Raw genomic sequence first — 14,769 nt, 5'->3', positions numbered from 1 at the left:
CTTGAGGAACCGCCTTCCTTCAAAGTGGAAGGGTTCCTGCACACTTGTTCAATTGGCCATGCCCCTGACTATCCTCTCTCGCCCAGAAACACCCACTAGCATAAAATAAAGGACTCACCCACATACATAGCGCCATAGGATTCCTCGGGGTGTTCCCAGACCAATATAAATTAGTGGATCCAAGTTGCAGCGGGATTTGAGTCCTATCTGGATATGGGTAACTCCCAACAAAACGTGGATCGCGTGCTTCCACATCCATTTCCAGTTTCGCGCCTCACCAGCCTTACTTTCATGGCGCCGCAACAGGCTATCCGAACAGCTGCTTCACATTCCCTTATGGTCACACAGAACCAGAATGGCCCTAGACCTCCTGCTGGCAGAAAAGGGTGGAGTGTGCACTATGATAGGGAGTTCTTGTTGTACATTTATCCCCAGCAATACACCCTGATGGCTCAGTGACCAGGGCTCTCTCCGCCTTACGCACCCTTAACAGGACATGGCCGCAGACTCTGGATTAGCAACCCCTACAGAATTGGATAGACACTGCATTCGGCAAATGGAAGGGCTAATTGCATCCTGCCTCCTCTCCTAGCTATCTTTTCAGCTATCCTAGTCACCTGTGGCTGCTGCTGCATCCCTTGCTTTAGGACCTTGCTAAACCGACTCATCACCACGGGCGCTGACCAAAGTAGCCCCCTCCCCACCCTATCAGTTTGCTTTTGTTGAGTGGTGATGATGATGATGAGGGAGTTTGCATTGGATGAGATGGAGGTTGGGGAGTTGGCTGGATAATCCCCAGTAAGTTGTTCACACCATGAAATGGTGTGAGAGGATTTGTTAAGACTAAAAATCTATGTTTTCCTTTAACTATTTGTTAAGACTAAAATCTATGTTTTCCTTTTATATTTGTTAAGACTAAAATCTATGTATTCCTTTTACTATTTGTTAAGACTAAAATCTATGTTTTCCTTTTACTATTTGTTAAGACTAAAATCTATGTATTCCTCTGAATATTTGTTAAGACAAAAATCTATGTATTCCTTTTACTATTTGTTAAGACTAAAATCTATGTTTTCCTTTTACTATTTGTTAAGACTAAAATCTATGTATTCCTTTTACTATTTGTTAAGACTAAAATCTATGTTTTTCTGAATATGTGTCTGTGAAGATGGCAATGAAACTGAACTCTAAACAAGTGCAGTAGGTTGGACAGGGGTGGGGGTGGGGCCGTTTGGGCTGAATCTGAATAGGTGGGAAAATGTGCGGCCTTCACATAGTGACTGATAGTAGCTGTTGCTGGCGGGTTTTAATCTTGAAGTTGATTGTTGTGTGTGGGTGTGTGTGTCACATCGCAGTTCAGTCTTGCACCTGTCTGATAATGCCTGTCTGAGAAGACTGTACATCTGTGGCAGACAATAAACTGTACTTTAACTTGTTCTAATACCTAACTTACAATATTACAGCATAAACTCCATTAGCTTTATTCCAAAAATCATACATAGATGAATGCACTGTTTTCTTAAAAACTGTGACCTACCCTTAGAAAGAATTCAAGCAGCGGCCACTAGGGTCTGAAGGACAGATAGGAAAAATGTGCATGCCATACTGAAAGCTCACAAGCTGTCAGCCGATTCAAGGCTTGTTTTAAAACACCAAACCAAACACTGTCAGAATGTGAAGATTTGTCCCAGCTACGGTCAAAGGAGGGACGAAACTGGGAGCGGCTCCTCATCATTGGCGAATTCCAGTGCCTTGAGGCTGGGACCAGCCTGTGCACTAGCCACGTGACTCCCCTCCTGCTGAAGTTCTACCTATTATTATAAATATTGCACCCACCGTCCGCTCGGGCGACTCTTGACTTCCTGGCGGTATTAGGCGGCTTGCGGGTTGTACGTTGAGTGCCCATAGCTATGTAGTAGCTGTTCATTGCTTCTAAATAAATACTCTCTTGAACCAGACCGACTCTACCATCTCTACCTAAGGAAAAAAGAACGCGACATAACACATCTGGGCTTAATAATTATACTAGGCTAAGCAAGACTGTTTATTCGATTCTGTGTGAGGTTTATAAGTTTGATTTGTGGTGTTGTGGTATTTTGGGTACAAGTTATTGAGAAAGTAATGTTAGTCTGTTATGCTCTGCACAGTCTTTCGTTGCATCCAATCTAGTAACTTCCTCTAATTTGGCACACACACAGACACACGCATAACTCTTCACCTCATTAGCTCTACAGGTCGTAAACATTCCAATAGGTGGGGAAGGGTGTTATCTCTTTGGCCAGCCACCATCTTGAAAGCGCTGACTCACACAGACACACATACCTATCTTTGTTTAGCAATTAGACCGTTAGTAATTTGTGTTTTTATACTTTATTATATTCATAATAAATGTTTTTCTTTCACAAATGTTTTTCCATTAATGTTGCATAAGTGAATTTCGCCAACCTCTACACTGTCAAGAACCCCATATCTTTCAACTTAGCTAACTATCTATATGGTAATTTTGGTTATAGTTATTAATTTAATTGTTAATCAGAGTTCCAAATTTGTAGTTAGAACCTTTATGAGACTTAATCAATAAATTGGCTATCTTTTCACTTCCTTTGAAGGGTGGTGCCCCGAGGTAACTTTAATCAATTAAAGTTATTATTTAATATTAATAATAAAATATTAATATTTAATATTTTTATCTTGATAACCAAATTTATTGAATGCCGAAAGGCACACCATTTTATGGTATCACGTTTGATGCATTATGGCACAACAGTACAGTGGTATGTCAGTAATATTCTTGACCCATGCCCCCCACAACCCACCCAAAACCCACCCAGCTCAGGTCGGGCCCTGACGGGGACAAACAACACTCCAACAGACGTCCACAAACACACACGTACACATACAGAACAACGGCTGCCGAGCAGCACAATAAAGAAAAGAAATTTAATTTAATTTAAAAAACAAAAAAAGGGGGGAATAATACTTATTACCTATGTATGTATATTGAATAAATGGATAAGTAGAAGGGGGAGGGAGTGGGATTAAGGGGTGCGCAGCTACCACAGTAGTACAGGAGTGTGGGGTGTAGTAGGAGTGAGTGAGAGGCTTCTTCCAAGTCCGGAGACAGATTAAGGGCGTCAAAAAAGTCAAGGAAAGGGCTCCATGTATCTTGGAATACCTTGGTAGATCCTGAAAGTGAAAATCTAAGTTTTTCGAGTTTTAAATTACAGAGAACTTCCTTAATCCAGCGGTCGTGTGTGGGGGGATGGGTGAGCTTCCAATTGAGTAAGATCAGTAGCATCACACTTTGAACTGTGATTTGAAAATGAACTACATGATAATCACACTTTAAACAGCAAGGAAAATAAACATTTTATCTGAGTTGTTTGTTTGCACATATGTAAGTACCTCAAAATGTAGCCAACTCTATCTATCTATCTATCTATCTATCTATCTATCTATCTATCTATCTATCTATCTATCTATCCATCTATCTATCTATCTATCTATCTATCTATCTATCTATCTATCCATCTATCCATCTATCTATCTATCTATCTATCTATCTATCTATCTATCTATCTATCTATCTATCTATCTATCTATCTATCTATCTATCTATCTATCTATCTATCTATCTATCTATCTATCAGCATATTCACTACTTTTGCACAAAATTCTCAGCGGGAAAAGCTCTCACAATTTCACAATGGGGTTAAAACAGTGTATTTGAGTGTATTTCTGTGTCACATCTTAGTTCTGCACTGGGCTGGGTACCTGGAGTTAACCTGCAGACATTCAGTGTAACAGGTCAATTTACATATTCATGTTAATTCATAGTTAATGGTCAAAATGAACTAGGTGTGGCTCAGCTGACGGTAAAACAAACATGAGAATGATTTTTGTCAGGCAGATTAAAAAACAGAGAAGCAAACTCTTCTGGGAGTCAGTCGCCTCTTCTCAGTGGGTTTGGTGTAAAAGACACATTAATGATATTTAATTTTGTTCCTCTCAGTTGTCAGAGTGAAGCGTGTTGACCCAGTGCTCTTTAAGAGCATGAAGACTCCACTCATCACCACAATGATTCACACACTAATTGATTCACAACGATATATGAACTCCTATTGTCGACTTGTGATGTATTTAAATATAGAAACTAACAAACAAAACCAACACTGTAGTAATATATTAGAATAATGAATCATTTATTTATATTCAGAAAAACACAGAGGTAAATGTTATACATATATTATTGTATTATATTATTATATACATTTTTTATATTATTGGTTAGAGGTGGGCATTGAGGGGTTTGTTTTGGGGAGTAGGAAAGGGGTGAGGGGTGAGAGAGTAGGGAGTGTAGGAGGGGAGGAGTAGGGAGTGGGTGGGTTAAGAAGGGATGAAGGGTACAAGGTTTCAGGGCAAACGTCCTCTCATTCCTCTCTTCTTTGGAGGATAATCTGTCTCTTGTTTCAGGAGTTCATCTTGGTCCTCCATCTTCGATGTCTCCAGCTGCTCCACCTTTCTCCTCCACTTCCTCTCTACGCTGTCCAGCTCGTTCTCCATGTCACTGAGCTTGTGCTGGGAGGCGAGGTACGACTTGGTAGAAGCTTTTCTTTTCCTGATTTCATTTTTCACCAGTTCCTCCTTATGTCTGACTTCGTTCTGGAGCTTTGTGTGTTCACCTTTTAGTTTGTGAACTTGCTCCTTCAGAGTCTCGTTTTCTTTTTCGACGGCCTCCACCTTCACTGTCTCCAGCTGCTCCACCTTTCTCCTCCACTTCCTCTCTACGCTGTCCAGCTCGTTCTCCATGTCACTGAGCTTGTGCTGGGAGACGAGGTACGACTTGGTAGAAGCTTTTCTTTTCCTGATTTCATTTTTCACCAGCTCCTCCTTATGTTTGACTTCGTCCTGGAGCTTTGTGTGTTCACCTTTTAGTTTGTGAACTTGCTCCTTCAGAGTCTCATTTTCTTTTTCGACGGCCTCCACCTTACTGCTGCTCACTGCCTCAGTCTGAGTCATCTCCTGCCGCAGCCTTGCCTCCTGTGTCTCTGCCTGACTTTTGTTCACCTCCTTTTCTTTGACCGTGAGCATGGCCAGGCTGTCAAGGTAGGCCTTGGTTTGAATACGCCATCTCTTTGTTTTGGTGACGATGAGCTCATCCTTCTTTTTCAGCTCATCTTCAAGCCTCCTCTGTCCGGTCTTGAGCAGGTTGACCTGCTTCTTCAGATCCTCCACCTCTCTGCTGCAGCTTGTTTCAGGCTGAGCCGGCTCCTGGTGCAGACGGGTCTCCAGAGTCTCACATTTGGCCTGATACTCAGTGAGCTGGGCCAGGACGTCCACGTAGGCCATGAAGCGAGCACGCCGTTTCTTGGTCTCTTTTCGTAAGAGTTCATCTCTTTCTTTCAGCTGCTCCTGGAGCTGCTCGACCTGCAGTTCATCTTGGTCCTCCACCTTCATTGTCTCCAGCTGCTCCACCTTTCTCCTCCACTTCCTCTCTACGCTGTCCAGCTCGTTCTCCATGTCACTGAGCTTGTGCTGGGAGGCGAGGTACGACTTGGTAGAAGCTTGTCTTTTCCTGATTTCATTTTTCACCAGCTCCTCCTTATGTTTGACTTCGTCCTGGTGCTTTGTGTGTTCACCTTTTAGTTTGTGAACTTGCTCCTTCAGAGTCTCATTTTCTTTTTCGACAGCCTCCACCTTAGTGCTGCTCACTCCCTCAGTCTGAGTCATCTCCTGCCGCAGCTTTGCCTCCTGTGTCTCTGCCTGACTTTTGTTCACCTCCTTTTCTTTGACCGTGAGCATGGCCAGGCTGTCAAGGTAGGCCTTGGTTTGAATACGCCTCTCTTTGTTTTGGTGACGATGAGCTCATCCTTCTTTTTCAGCTCATCTTCAAGCCTCCTCTGTCCGGTCTTGAGCAGGTTGACCTGCTTCTTCAGATCCTCCACCTCTCTGCTGCAGCTTGTTTCAGGCTGAGCCGGCTCCTGGGTGCAGACGGGTCTCCAGAGTCTCACATTTGGCCTGATACTCAGTGAGCTGGGCCAGGGCGTCCACGTAGGCCATGAAGCGATTACGCCGTTTCTTGGTCTCTTTTGTAAGAGTTCATCTCTTACTTTCAGCTGCTGCTGAGAGCTGCTCGACCTGCTCCTGCAGAGACGGTTTCCCTCTTCGAGAACCTTAATCTGACCGTTAGCTTGGAAGACTTCGGCTCTGAGGCTCGTCACACTGTCTTGGTGCTCCATGGTCGACAAAGAACAGCACGTCAGAAACTTGGGCTCAAGTTTGGTTGAGGATCGTGGAGAGTTCAAAATGCTTCTGCTCTCTTCAGGATCGTGGTGCAACTGACGTTTGTCTGCAGCTGATGAAGTGCAACATTGTTTGTCCGAACATTCTGATTAGTTGTCATAGTAAAGTCCTTTGATCTGTAGATCTAAGGATCTGCATCACACTTTTTTTTTTTCCTTTCAACTCTTTTTATTTTAATTTTTCAATGACATGACATACAATGGTCATAAACAGTGACTGATACAGCAGGAGTGTACAGTGGTATGTCAGTAATATTCTTGACCCATGCCCCCCACAACCCACCCAAAACCCACCCAGCTCAGGTCGGGCCCAGACGGGGACAAACAACACTCCAACAGACGTCCACAAACACGCACACATACAGAACAACGGCTGCCGAGCAGCACAATAAAGAAAAAAAATTTAATTTAATTTAAAAACAAAAAAGGGGGAATAATACTTATTACCTATGTATGTATATTGAATAAATGGATAAGTAGAAGGAGGAGTGGGATTAAGGGTGCGCAGCTACCACAGTAGTACAGGAGTGTGGGGTGTAGTAGGAGTGAGTGAGAGGCTTCTTCCAAGTCCGGAGACAGATTAAGGGCGTCAAAAAAGTCAAGGAAAGGGCTCCATGTATCTTGGAATACCTTGGTAGATCCTGAAAGTGAAAATCTAAGTTTTTCGAGTTTTAAATTACAGAGAACTTCCTTAATCCAGCGGCCGTGTGTGGGGGGACGGGTGAGCTTCCAATTGAGTAAGATCTCAACGGTGTATTCAGATTGAGTTGTTTGTTTGCACATATGTAAGTACCTCAAAATGTAGCCAACTCTATCTATCTATCTATCTATCTATCTATCTATCTATCTATCTATCTATCTATCTATCTATCTATCTATCCAAAATGGCGGGCTTCCTGTTGCGTTTTTCAAATTGCACCTCCGGACTTTTTTTGATACACCTGGGCTACGATTTTTGTGAAGATCGGTGAAAGCTAACTGAGGGGCTTTTCCTTAGATGGCGCTGTTGAGCCATTGTGCCACGCCCATTTCAAATTACTCTAGAATACAATTACTTTTTGGGGTTTCGAATTTCCTGCAAACTTTGGTAACAATGTGAGCATGTCTAGGCCCTGAAAAAGCCCCAAGAGGGAAATACAAATCCTTCGAAATACAATAGGGCCTCCCACCGGAGGTGCTCGGGCCCTAAAAAAATGGCCTGTCTTATATAATACAAATATCTATGGATAGTTTATGTGCGTGATACGTACCATTCAAACTAGCTTTACAACAAACCCATGATACCTGATAAAAACAGGCAAATAACCCATGATTAAAATAAAGCCTATAACAAAAATCTAAGAAAAAGGTTCAAAACTCAGATACGATATATATAAAGCCACATATGCATGTCAACTTAATCACATTAGATAAAATGGAATGATTACACATAATAACAAGTTTGGTTTTCAGCTGCTCCTTATTGTTTCCTCAACATGTGTGCGTGTGTGCGTGTGTGTGCGTTTGTGTGTGTGTGTGTGTGTGTGTATTGCTGAAGCAAATGGTACTGATCATGTGCTGCCATCTAGTGGGCTCATGCAGAGCTCCTTCATTTTCATATTTCTATTACACTGACCATAACTACTCTAATTTTAGTTCTAATTTTTCTTAGACAACACTCTCATGTCCAATTACTGTAGCATATATGTATGTAATGTATGTTTTTTTACCATATTTGAAGTGAGACATGATTTACACAAATATTTTCTGTACATGTAAGAAATCAGATTATAGCTTCATCCAAGTATCCTGCCCTGCTCTGCTGCCTAGTGTGTGTGTGTGTGTGTGTGTGTGTGTGTGTGTGTGTGTGTGTGTGTGTGTGTGTGTGTGTGTGTGTGTGTGTGTGTGCTCCCCCTGTTTTATTTATAATGCATGTGAACTATATGCACTACCTGGAGGTGTAAGCCAAACACATTCATGTCAGATATATGAGGCACCGTGGGGCTGCTGGGGAGCTGAGCTGCAGTTTGGTTTGGCAGCTGCACAGCAGGAGCCATCTCCCCCTGTCAGCCGTCATGTGGAGGAGACGTTCATTTCTGAGGAGGCAACAAGATTACAGCCTCTCTCTGTGGTCTGCTGCGGGAAAATGTGACCTATCACATCCCACACTGCTTTTATGAAGTATATACATCTTATCTTATCATCTTACTCTCCTCCCACAAATCTCTCTTGTGTCCAGCATTTAGGATCATTATAAACATGAGTATCTTCTCCAGAGTGTTTAGTGTTGAAGAGAATTAATACACTATATGGTCTAAAGTATTTCTCTATGTCCTTTTTTTGTTCCCACACTGCTTTAAGTTGTGAAGTATTTGTGACACCTATGAAAAACATTTCTTTTCAATTTAGGATGAGGGAGATTTCTGAAATATTTTTATGTAAATAGCTAAAAAAAGCTGCATTATTGTTTTGACAGGAGGTCTGATTGTGCAATTATGGATGTTTTTTCTATATAGATACAGTTTCAGAGTTTGTCAAGATTATATAAATTACACACTTGACTGAGGTTGTTGATGACATCTCACTTCATTCCACTCATCATAGCAGGAAATGCAAAATGTGAGAATTGTTGAAAACCTGAAGAAGATATTTAGTTTGATGTTCGAAATTCAGGCGATTAACTAAAACTTAACATGTTAGAGAAATTGTAATATAAATCATTGGTATTGATCAGTGAGTATAACAAGCCCTGATGAAGTTGTAAGATCTCAAGTCCAGCCATCGTTATATTTTTGGATGGAAAGAGAAAACATAGAATCCTAAAGAAATAATAACAGTACTTGAGATTTAACCTTTTGTTTCTAGTCCTGTCACAGAATTCGAATAAAATAGGGTCTTCCTTCAGGATCTATAAATGTCTTTTTAAGTTCAAATGATCTAAGTGGAAGTAAGAAGGTGAAATATTGATCATCCTTTACCAGGGGCGGATCCAGGGACGGGGCTAGGGGGGAGTGGTCCCAACTGAAATCTGATTGGCCCCTGAAGTGCCCCTGTGCTGTCAATCGTCTTTTTTTTTATTGATAGGCTAAACTAGCCACTTACTAACAATAAATATATCAATTTGTTAAGCATTTTTATTATAAAAAAAAATCTAAACACAATGTGCTTGAACATGGAACAATTTTCAAAGTATTGTGACAAACTGGGTTTACTGTTGGGACGTGTTGTGGATTACTGTGTTAAGATGTTAAGTTAGTTTAAGAAAAGGGGCTGTTACTGCTGTTAGAAGTTTCTGGAAATGAGTGAAGGTGACAGAAGATGATAGGCTGTAAAGAATGTCAGGCAGCTACCAATGGAAGGGATCTGAATCAAGGAAGGATCGGGTATCGGCTGAGAGTCAGGAAATGTTCTGTTGTTGCGGCTCTAGTGTGTGGTCAGAGAGAGCGGATGTGGAGAATCCATCAGTACAGAGAACTCAGAGCCGCAGTAGCCTGTGTTACCTGGATTATAGATAAACGCTTGATGAACCAATTCAAGTTTTGCAGCTCATTATTAAAGGACACTGCACTGTGTTCAATGATTTACTCAAAGCTATAGAGCTGAGAGTAAACAAGGAATGACTTAAACATGCACCTTACTCAATCAGAAATTGTTCATGGATGTTGGACATAAAATTGCACCTCTATGTAAATTGTGGCCCATTAATGGCCCCTGATTTAGAAAAATCCTAGATCCACCACTGTCCTGTACTTTGGGTAATGAGTCTGCTTTTGAGAGCTGCAAGACGCTGATTCACACTGTAGTCTCCAAGTAGATAGACTGCACATAGTAAATTCAGGAAGAAGAGCCTTTACCAAACCAACTTACCTTAAATGTTATTTACCGAGCTCACCCTTTTGTTAACAGGCAATATATTTGACATAAAATAAGTCCACTGAAGAAAGGATCTGGACATTTATACTCTTTCAAAACTTTTGTCACATTGAAGGAATCTCGCGGCTTTTGAATCTTAAACAATAAAAAAATTGCTTCTCGTTTTTTTAGCCATTTAGGTCTTCATCAAACACAACATGGTCTTTAGACTGTTTAATACCTCTAGTGGTCATGTGATCAGTATGGAGAGGTGAGCAGTCACATGATCAGTGCAGACAGTCTAAAAGTAACATGACAGATCATATGCAAACAAATCAAAACATGCACAACATCCTACAAATATTATGATACCCCATACATACATGTATTACAACGCACATACTTGTTACATTTTAGATCAGATTAGATTAGATTTGTACAACGAAATGGACTTTAACATCTAACTAGAAATTGCAAATAGTAGAAGGGAAAGTATACATCATATATTGTACATTAACATGAAACAAAACACAGATGATAAAAGAGCAGCAGGGTCAATTATTTACAGTTATGGTATATATGAGTATATCCAGATCCAGTGAGAAGAGTATTATGTGTGAGTTTATATGTGTTGTATTTGTCTTCACTCTTCTCAGTGATATTGTTCCTGTTATTAACATCTCCTCTTTTTCTGCCCGTTAATGGACAGAAATGTTAACAGCCCTTAAAAAACAGTTAATAAAACCCTAGTCTATTATATGTTCTATCTTCAATGACATGAGCACGGGCCAGGCCACACTAACATCACATCAGTCACATCTATTCTCTCTGATGACACTGTTTGTTTGTTTGTTTTTAATTGTTGAGTGGTTTGTATAAACAGTATAATCCTGCAGGGGCAGTGCCTCGTGTGACTGTTCATGAGCGCAGCAGCTGTCAGGGTCAACATGATGCTTTTTACTGATAGATGACTGACTGTGTGAGTGTGTGTGTGTGTTTGCATGCATGTGTGTGTCCATTTGTTTTTGATATCACAAATTATAGACATAAAAACGTATTGGCCCTGCAGAGATTCTTTTTTGTGATGCATTGAATTCTCACAGTATTAGTTTATTCACCTCAGCTATTAGTCTGAAGACATTTTCTCTGGTTTATTGTGAACATTCACTCCTAACATTTAGCCTTTATTATATATTGCTATATTATATTGTAACATTAAGTCTATCCCAGTACACTTTTTACAATCAATGTACATTCACACTTCCTGATACTGGTATTGATAATGGTCAAGCACAGCAAATAGTGATGCCCTTAGTGTTGCTAACATAACGACCACTGGTAACTAGAGATTGTCTGATTATAAACACTTAGGAAGCATCTATTAAGTTATGTACAGTTAAGTCAGATTATTATACTCAATTAATGGCATCTTGGGGCATAACATCAAAATATAATGGCTGTTCTCTCCCAAATCAAACCTCAGAACACTGAATTAACAACATAGGTCGATATTAAGAGATGATAACAAAACAACAAGGAGATAAGTGAGACCACTACTAAATCTGACACCCTATACCGACAAAAACGGAGAAAACAAAGTAAATGGAAGTCCGCCCCTATGTTTCAGTGATAGCCTATATACAGAAGTGAAATAATGTATTTAAATCGACATAAAAAGACAATTACAAACAATCTGAATTCAGAATGGAGGAAGAAGAATAAACCAATTAGCAGTTTGCCAGCATTCGCCCAATGATCAATGACAGTTTAAAACGAAATGAACCTCATTCTCATTTTCGCCGAGCTCACACTCTGGAGTGGCATTAAACCTGCCAGTGTCCAATGTTCTGGCAATGTTCCTGAACAAAACAGTGCACATAAGGATCTTTTGTTTTTTGTCACATAAAGTGCTACATTATAACTTTTCTTTATGAGACAGTAGTTCCATGTCAAGTCTCACTTTCCTTTTGTGAACAGTTCCTATGTGCTTCATGTAAAGAGCACTACTTTTAAGGGAATGAGAGGCACCATTGAGATTCTCGCCAGCATCTATACCCGTTATTAAAGTCTAATAATAGATCTTTCAACATTTGCTGCTTTGTTTCCATGTTTAACCTGAAAGTCTAGAGCCCCTGCAACCACAAAGAAAGGCTGTTGTCACTCCTCAGCACAGCAGGGGGCACTTAACCTTACCTCGCACCCTGTGAATTCATTCCACATATGTTTGGCGCTGGCATCTGTTAGACTCTGTCCATCCATCCATTAGCTATACTGCTTATCCTTTGAGGGCAGCGGAGGGAAGGGGCTGGAGCCAATCCCAGCTGGCGTCTACTAGACGGTTCAACACTATAAGAAATAGTTTTTGCTTTTGTTTTTGATTTCACAAAAGAAATGTGCAGTAATAGCCAAAGTGTCGTACTTGGAAAATAAGAACAGGAAGAATATAAGTTGGCTGTGATGACAGTCAAGGGCCAAGTAGAGCAGAGACATGACATCAGTGATTAGCCAATACTAAGTTAGATTCTCCATCCGTCACGCTGGATTGGACGACATTTACCAGGGGAGCAAGTCTGCAGTTTTCCCACAGTAACACTTGACCTGATTATGGGTGTCGGTACACACACACACACACACACACACACACACACACACACACACACACACACACACACACACACACACACACACACACACACACACACACACCTGGATTGACTGAAAATCTTTTGTGATGGAACCAGAATAATTGCTTACTCAAGAAATCCCACTGTGGCCTTTTAGCTGTGTTTCATTTGTTTAAATGTGTGTTTAGTACACTTTAAAAAAAATGTTCTTTTTATTTCTCATTTCCTTGCTTGGGTTTGAAAGTCAAACACAGGCTCATACAGTTAAAAGAAATGTCCTGGACTGACTGTGGAACAATTCCAAAATTCAAAACCACCATCAGTTGGCAGCGGCTCTGGCTTTTAATGCTACAACCTTGCACCCATTTACCCCCCCTGCCACACGTCCTGTTGATCTGACATTGTTGTCAAAGCTCCTCAAAATCTACAAGTGCCTAATAGCTCTGAGGAATCATGGTGTGCAGCCAAAAATGCCTTTCAGGAGGTCCCTTATTCTCAACGCGGGGAGGAAGTGGTTCACAACGGGCCCGAGGCGGCTTTACAAGGGGCTATTAGAGGCCTGTAGCAGGATGCCTCACAAATCCAATTAGGAAGAGCTGGGACTGGACCTGGACTGTCTGCTGCTGCCTGTCAGTCAGAGCAGAGAGAGCAGGTGTCCAGTTACCAGAGGTTTCAGGGTGTGTGTGTGTGTGTGTGTGTGTGTGTGTTGTGTGTGTGTGTGTCTGATGGAGTTCAGCTTCAGTGGGTCTTTTATCTGGAGCGTATTTATGTGCATCATGTAGGCTATGTTTTTGTCCATACAGTATATCAAATTATGCTATTATTTGTCTATACATAGATCTGTGTGTGTGTGTGTTCCTGTACTTATATCTTTGTGAGGACCATTTTAAGCATAGACCCTACAGAGTGAGGACATGTTTGGAAAGTGAGGACATTTTGGCTGGTCCTCACTTTTTCAAAGGGCTGTTTGAGGATTGAGACTTGGTTTTAGGGTTATGGTTAGAATTAGTGTTAGGTTGGGGTTAGGGTTGGGCATTTAGTTTGGATTTTAAAGGTTAGGGTAAGGGGCCTGGGAATGTATTATGTCAATGAGGGTCCTCACTAAAACAGAAGTACAAACATGTGTGTGTGTGTGTGTGTGTGTGTGTGTGTGTGTGTGTGTGTGTGTGTGTGTGTGTGTGTGTGTGTGTGTGTGTGTGTGTGTGTGTGTGTGTGTGTGTGTGTGTGTGTGTGTGTGTGCGTGAGCTAAATCTGTTTACACCCTTACATTATGGACTTGTCTTCCTAATGGGGACAAAGAAGCCATGCAGACCACATAACGTAAATCTTAAAATTTTAAGGCGAAGACAGGTTTAAAGGTTAGGGTAAGGTTAGGTTAAGGGTTAGTCAAGTAGTAAATATGCATAGTGTATTAGCCGATTCACAGCTGTGCAGCTAGTGTAACATGGTGAATATTGCAGGCATTATATCCTGACACTTCTTAAGTGTTACATGATATTTGCTTTGTGCTAATTATTTAACTAACATGACAAAAGTAGATCTTATCCCAATCCCCTGGTCGTCCATCTCATACCAACATACACACAAGTGTACAAAGAGTAGAAAAAGTATTTTGTTACTATTGAAGTACGGGGCAGTACAATGTCCTTTAGACAGTTTATTTTAACCAGAGTGGTTAGAGGTCTCCTGAGGAAGGCCCAGCTCAAGTGTGAAGATTTCAAAGGGAAGCTGCAAATTCAGATAAAGTGCTGTCTGAGAGCATGTAGCAGCTACAGTGAAGGTGAAACCTGTGTTGCATGGAGCAGCTGTGTTCAGAGGAGAGCGGGTCGTCCTCTGACCAAAAGGTCAGTGGTTCAATGCCGAAGTGTCCTTGGGCAAGATACTGAACCGCAAATTGCTGCTCTCATAGAGAAAGAGCTGCACATAGATGCACTGTATGAATATGTGTGTGAATGGCAATAAACTGTATTGTAAAGAGCTTTGAGTGGTCATCAAGTCTAGAAAAGCTCAAT

Source organism: Hippoglossus stenolepis, chromosome 5 (assembly GCF_022539355.2).
Source record: "Hippoglossus stenolepis isolate QCI-W04-F060 chromosome 5, HSTE1.2, whole genome shotgun sequence".
Classification (NCBI taxonomy): domain Eukaryota; kingdom Metazoa; phylum Chordata; class Actinopteri; order Pleuronectiformes; family Pleuronectidae; genus Hippoglossus; species Hippoglossus stenolepis.
This window is presented reverse-complemented; position numbering follows the sequence as displayed.